The sequence below is a fragment of the Pezoporus occidentalis genome, unplaced genomic scaffold (assembly GCF_034315485.1).
Source record: "Pezoporus occidentalis ecotype Australia unplaced genomic scaffold, CSIRO_AGI_Poc_V1 ctg364, whole genome shotgun sequence".
Lineage (NCBI taxonomy): Eukaryota > Metazoa > Chordata > Aves > Psittaciformes > Psittacidae > Pezoporus > Pezoporus occidentalis.
Genome location: NW_026915636.1, coordinates 206848 through 212847, shown reverse-complemented (window position 1 = coordinate 212847; position 6000 = coordinate 206848).

Here is a 6000-nt window from a genome sequence, read left to right as displayed (position 1 = left end):
CCCTCAGGCACCTGAATCATCCTCCATTTCCCCAGCCCTCACCAACCCCAGCACTGCCCTTCTCACCCTGCCACCCTCCCCAAACCCTCCCTATCCACTCAGCCCCCTCCTCACACCAGCTCTCCTCAGTACTGTCCTTCCCTGCACTGCTTCTCACTCCCCTTGCTCACCAGACCCATCCTCCCATGCTCTCCCCTTCCCAGTTTCTAACCCCCTGGGAGCTGCTCTGCAGCCCCTGCTCTCCACCAACCAGTGCCATCTCTGCAGCCCCCCTCCTCCTCTGCCCGTGGCCACATCTTCCCCTCTGACAAACTCCAGATGACCTACTGTGGCATTTCGCAGCCCTCCCCACAGCCTATGGCCCCTTCTCACAGCCCTTTGCACCGCAGCACTCCGCAGCTCCTGCCTGCTTTAATGCCACAGGGCCAGCCTGTGCCCTCGGGCTGCCCCTGCTGCCGTCTCCTTCTCCCCAGCCCACAGGCTGTTTCCAGGGCCTGGGCACCCAGGAGCTGCCCATGGGCTTTGGCAGGGCAGCGTGAATGTCATGTCCCTGGCTGTTCCCACCCCGAAGCGATGTCTATCTCCCATTATGTAAGGCGCAGCGTGGATGGGAGCAGGGAGGCCTCAGGCTCACTTACGCACCACGAATGACAGCTACAGAAATGAGAAGGGGACTATTTTTAAACCTCACCCCTCCTTCCTTCTCCCCCACTGTGCAGATGTCCACCCTGTGGGGCAACTGGTACTGCTGGGCTGTGCTAAACTGGTGCTGAGCAATGCTTTGTACTGCCACAGAGGGACACGCAGCACCTTGGAATGGGGCCGGGGTACCTGGAGGACACGTCCTCTTCCAGCTCTCCTTACCTGTTAACAGTCCCCTCACAGTCTCTCCTTCACCTCTCATGGCCCTGCTTGCACTTTCCGCCCCGCAGCCTCTCCCTGTAACTTTAGAAAGGTCATTCCTTCCTCCCTGAGCCACAGGGTTATCACAATTCCTCGGAGCAGAGTGGAAGGGAAAAAAACCCTACCTTCTGTGGAAATGCAATACCCCAGCATCACCCTGTCCCTCAGAGCGAACACAAGAGACACACGGTCCGGAGCAGGGGGACTGCATGACGTCTCATTTCCCATTGAACACTGCTGCACAGGGACTGGCAGGGGACAGGCAAGGAGGGTGAGAAGGAGAGAGAGGTGGTGTTGGTCACAGGAAGAGTTGTCAAAACTGGCAGTGTTTTGCCCCAGAATGCTGTAAGACAGGCGCCCCTCAGGCTTGAGCAATGGAAGAAGACAGGCAGTGGATGGATGCTGCCCATGTGCTGCCACTTTGGGTCTGAAAAAAGACACTCAGTTCAAGGACATGCCCATCAAAGAATTGTCCGGAGAGACCAGCAAGTTCGAGGTTCAGCTTCACCCAGCACTGTAAGCGCTGCTCTAGACAGCAGTCTTCCCTCAGGAAGGACAGAGCTGACCTGCAGCAGGTACAGAGCAGGCTCCTGAGTGGCCATTGTGAGCATGCAACTTGTTTGAGCTGAACCAGGAGAGGGTGAGGAGAGACAGAATCCATACATCATAAACATGCGCTGGGGCAAAAGTCCAGTTTGTTCTCCTAGAAGCTCATCTGGATCAGAAATATATTTAGACTTGAAATGAGAAAGAAGTTCCCAGCCAGCCATGGTATAACCTTGTGCTATAGCCTGTTGGGCTGGAAGGTGGGCAGAAGCAGCCTAATTTGGTGAGAGATCCAGCCGGCTGGTAGTCACTGCATGGCAGGAGAGGAGGGTGCCCATAAAGAGCCATACACATGCCTGAAATAAAGCTTGCAATCCTACCGCCAAGCTGGTCCCCAGGAGGATTGGTACAGAGCTGAAACCTCAGTGTGTTGCATCCTCTTTAGGTTACACGTTATTAATCTGCTTCAGGGTCCTCTGGGATCTTTGAAGGGGAAAGGAAGAGGTCACCTCTTTTCCTTCTGGACTTCCAGGAAACTCTTTCATTTCCTTCATCTCTGTAACCTCTGTGGCCAGGGCTAGCCACAGGGTTGGCTGAGGCAGCGAGGAGGTACAGGGCAAGCCCTGCTGCTCTTAGTCATGCTTTTGTGTGCTAGTTTGCTTTGCTCACAGGCTCAAGACAAAGCTGTCTCTAGGGCCAGGAAGGCATTTCCCTTGGGCTTGGTGTGCTGGGGCAGCCTGGGGAGCATGAGCTCCTGTTCACTGTGGGAAGCAGCGCTCTTCCGGGGTTCCTCAGCTTCATTCTCCTTGGTGCAGGAGCTAGAGGCGCTTCCGCTCTCTTCCACTTGCTCCCTTGCTGTGTTCCCACCTTTAGGCTTCTGTGGAGCTTCATCACGGGCAGTGACAGGGTCTCTTCAGGCTGAGGCTGTCAGGACGCTCTCTGGATGGTCCCTACACGTCCCGTATGCTGCCCTGCGTGCAGGTCAGGACAGGAGTCAAAAGACCCAGGGCCGTGTTTCCACGTGGCACGGAGCCCGCGTTACCACATCACCATGACAAGCTCCTAGCCGCGTGACCAGCTATTTTTGCCTGCTCCAAGTCCTCCCCCGTGCCGGGGGCAGCTGGGCAGCGCTGTCCTGGAGCGGGAGCCTGGATTAGCGCTCCGGTGGGCTCAGTTCAGGAGGCTGTGGAGGGCAGCCACAGGGCAGCAGGTCTAACAGGAGGGTAAGGCTGCCTCCTCCAGGTCAGTTCGAGGTTACTCCCAGCCGGCGCCTGCGTCGCACCCAAGCCCTTCGGCGTCTGCGGGTCCCTGCGGCTCCCGGGGACCCTCTGCGGGAGCGCTCGGGACGCGGAGGTCCCCGCGCCCGGCCCCGGTGCGCCCTGCCCGGCTGAGCGCCCGGCGGTGCTGCCGTACGCGCTGCCGTAGCGCCACCTCGCGGCGGACGTTGAAGCGGCGCGGCCCGGCCGCCATTTGGGGCACTGCGGGCTGGGGCAGAGTCCCTGTCACAGCAACCCCATGCGATGCTCCAGGCTGGGAAGCTGCTCGTGGAAAAGGATCTGGGGGAGCTGCGTGACGGAGCTGAACATGAGCCAGCTTGTGCCCAGGCAGCCTAGAAGGACAACAGCATCCTGGCCTGTATCAGCAATAGTGTGACAGCAGGACCAGGGCATCGATCATCCCCCTGTACTGGGCACTGGTGAGGCTGCACCTCAAACACTGTGTTCAGTTCTGGGCCCCTCACTACAAGAGAGACATTGAGGTGCTGGAGCAGGTCCAGTAAAGCTGGTGAAGGGTCTGGAGCACAAGTCTGATGGGGAACGGCTGAGGAACCTGAGGGTGTTTAGTCTGGAGAAGAGAAGGCTCAGGGGGGACCTTATCGCTCTCTACAACTGCCTGCAAAGAGGATGGAGAGAGGTGTCTGGTCTCATTTTCCAAGTAATAAGTGACAGGTTAAGAGGAAATGGCCTCAAGGGGAAATTTAGATTGGATACTATGAGAAATTTCTTCACTCAAAGGAATGTGCTTTTGCAAATGTCCCCATCTCATGGATTCTGGAGCTTGTGCTACATGAGGCAGTGAGCAGACGTGACAGCATCTTTAGGATGAGAAGGACTTAGAAAATGGCACCTTTTCCTGGGCTGCAGCAGTGTTCCCAGCAGAAGAAACCACTGCTGCTGGACTGAGGCAGTGTGTGAATCTAGGACAATCTGAGGAAGCTTCTTCTCCTCAGATTATGTATTTTATGTTTATAGGTAGCATTAGGAGCCTTAGGAGCAAATAAGCAGCCAGCAGGGTAAAATGAAGGCACTGCTGACTGATGACAGAGACTGAAACTGGCTACAGAAGCTGCTGTTTGGGAGCCACAGGCAACCTTCACAAGCATGAGTGGGTGAAGAAGCACTGCAGCCCAGGGTGTGTTCACAGTACAAAGGCTGGAGCAGGGCAGTACCCACTGACACTGCACTACCACCATGGAACACGCGCAGGGATCAGGCTCCAAGGCTTGCTGTGCCATGGTTGAAGCAGGAGTGAGGTGCAGAGCCTGCTCTCACAAGCTGGAAGCACATTTCAGGATTAAAGCATTCAAGAGCTAGGTTTGAGCGAGTACAAGAAGCAGTAAGGCACGTGAACTCACCTCCTGCCACTGCTGGAATACTGCCACCACCTTTCTGCTGTACTCCACTAGCTACCTCATGAGCCTGCCTTGTCTGCCTCTTCCCCTTTCCCGAGGGGAGGAAGGCTGGTCCCACATTGGCCTTTTGCCATTATTCCCCAGGGACACCCCACATACCCACCCGCAAGCCTGTCATACCTACACTGCCAACTTCTGGCTCAGTTCCCTTCCAGTCAATTTGCTCACACTTTCTTTCCATTGCCCGCCCTCCTCAGCAGCCTGCTCAGGTCTGATGTGCACAGCACACCCCTCCCAGCATCACAGGCTGAGCAACTGAGGCAGGGCAGAAGACAGCCTGTTGCTCCGAGACCTGTACACAATGGCATCTCTAGCTCCTCTGTGTCCCCCACTTCCCAGGCAGGAGAGGGGCTCTAGTGTCATGCTGGATGGGGGGTCTGCTTTGTATACAGGATCTCTGGCCATATTTCACCCACATCCACAAGCCGGGACTCCCACCCTTTTGCAGGTCCCGCTGCCTCCCAGCCTTGCACGTCAGCAGAGAAGGCGTTAGCCTGCTCTCCACTTGTCTCCGTTCCTTCTTGCTTGAACAGTCACACAAGGATACGATGCCATGTGATGCCTGAAGAGGAATTCAGGGGCAAGTGGAAGGTGAAACCACTTTTCCAGCCTGGTCACCTCACAGATTTAGCCTTTCAAAGCCCAACCATCTTCCCAACTGTAAGGGAATTGTATCACTTGAAAGACACGTAAGACACTTGGAAGTGTCTTCTCAGTGGCCATGTCTAACCAACCACCACAACCAACAGCAAGCAAAAACCCAGAAGAGCACCTCTTGCTCATTTCTCAAACCAAGGCATTCCAGTTGCTGCTACAGTGCTACAAATCAAACAGCAGACAGATCCCTTCCCCGCTCTTCTGTGGATCCGGTGTAGCCAAGAGGAGAAAAAAATTAGAAATGCATTTGAAGTTCTGAGGTCAGCAGATCCCCCCCGCACACAACAGGAAGGAGGCTGAGTAAGAGGTTGCCATTTTTTCCATTGCCATCTCCCAGATCACCAACGGCTGCAGATTTTCCTGCAATACAATGTGCACAGTTAGCACATTTATACATTCGCTCAACACCCACCCAAGAGAATACACAAGCTCCCTGAAAACAAGGCACTGTGTAATGAACGTTGGTGCTGCTACCAGATGCCACCACAACAGGGAAAAGATACCAAATACCCTCCAGTCATTCTGCTTTAAGGCCGCATAACACCAGAATAATACATCCAACACATCCTTGTATCCCCTCTGTTGCTACTGCAGTTCCTTGTTTTAGCTGTGTCAAGCTCTTGATCTTCAGTACATGGTATAAGTCAGGCCTCTAAAGAAGTAGGTTTTTAGCTTTCATACGGATTGCCTGGGACATTCATCATGCCATGGCTTTGGAAAGTAGCCAGAGGAAAAACACCCAACTAATTGACACTTAATTTCTTCCTTCTGCAAAACCATATGATTTCTTTCTTTATCTGCTACGGTAGGTTGCAGGTACTCGTCTTTATACATATGTTTCAGAATTATACTGCTGAATGACCAGGTGAGATGCCAACTTCGTCTTCATAGATCTTCTACCACCTGGCCTAGATACTTCTTCCTCAAGTGTCATAAAATGGTCACTGTCCCTGTAGGAAAGCCCAACCTGCAGAGTCAGATGAGAAATCCCATCTTCCCCCTTTCTTCCTGTTCAGAGTTTTATTTCCTTGCACCTGCATCACTAATTATACAAGATACCTTTTACAAAAGCAAGTAACCACAACAAAATCTGTCTTACTACAATTTCTAGATATGCTAAAATACTTCAGAGAAACTGAAACACCAGTGACCTCGTTTTCCTTGAGAGCATGTGGTTCAGAAGTATCACAAACTGTAAGGAG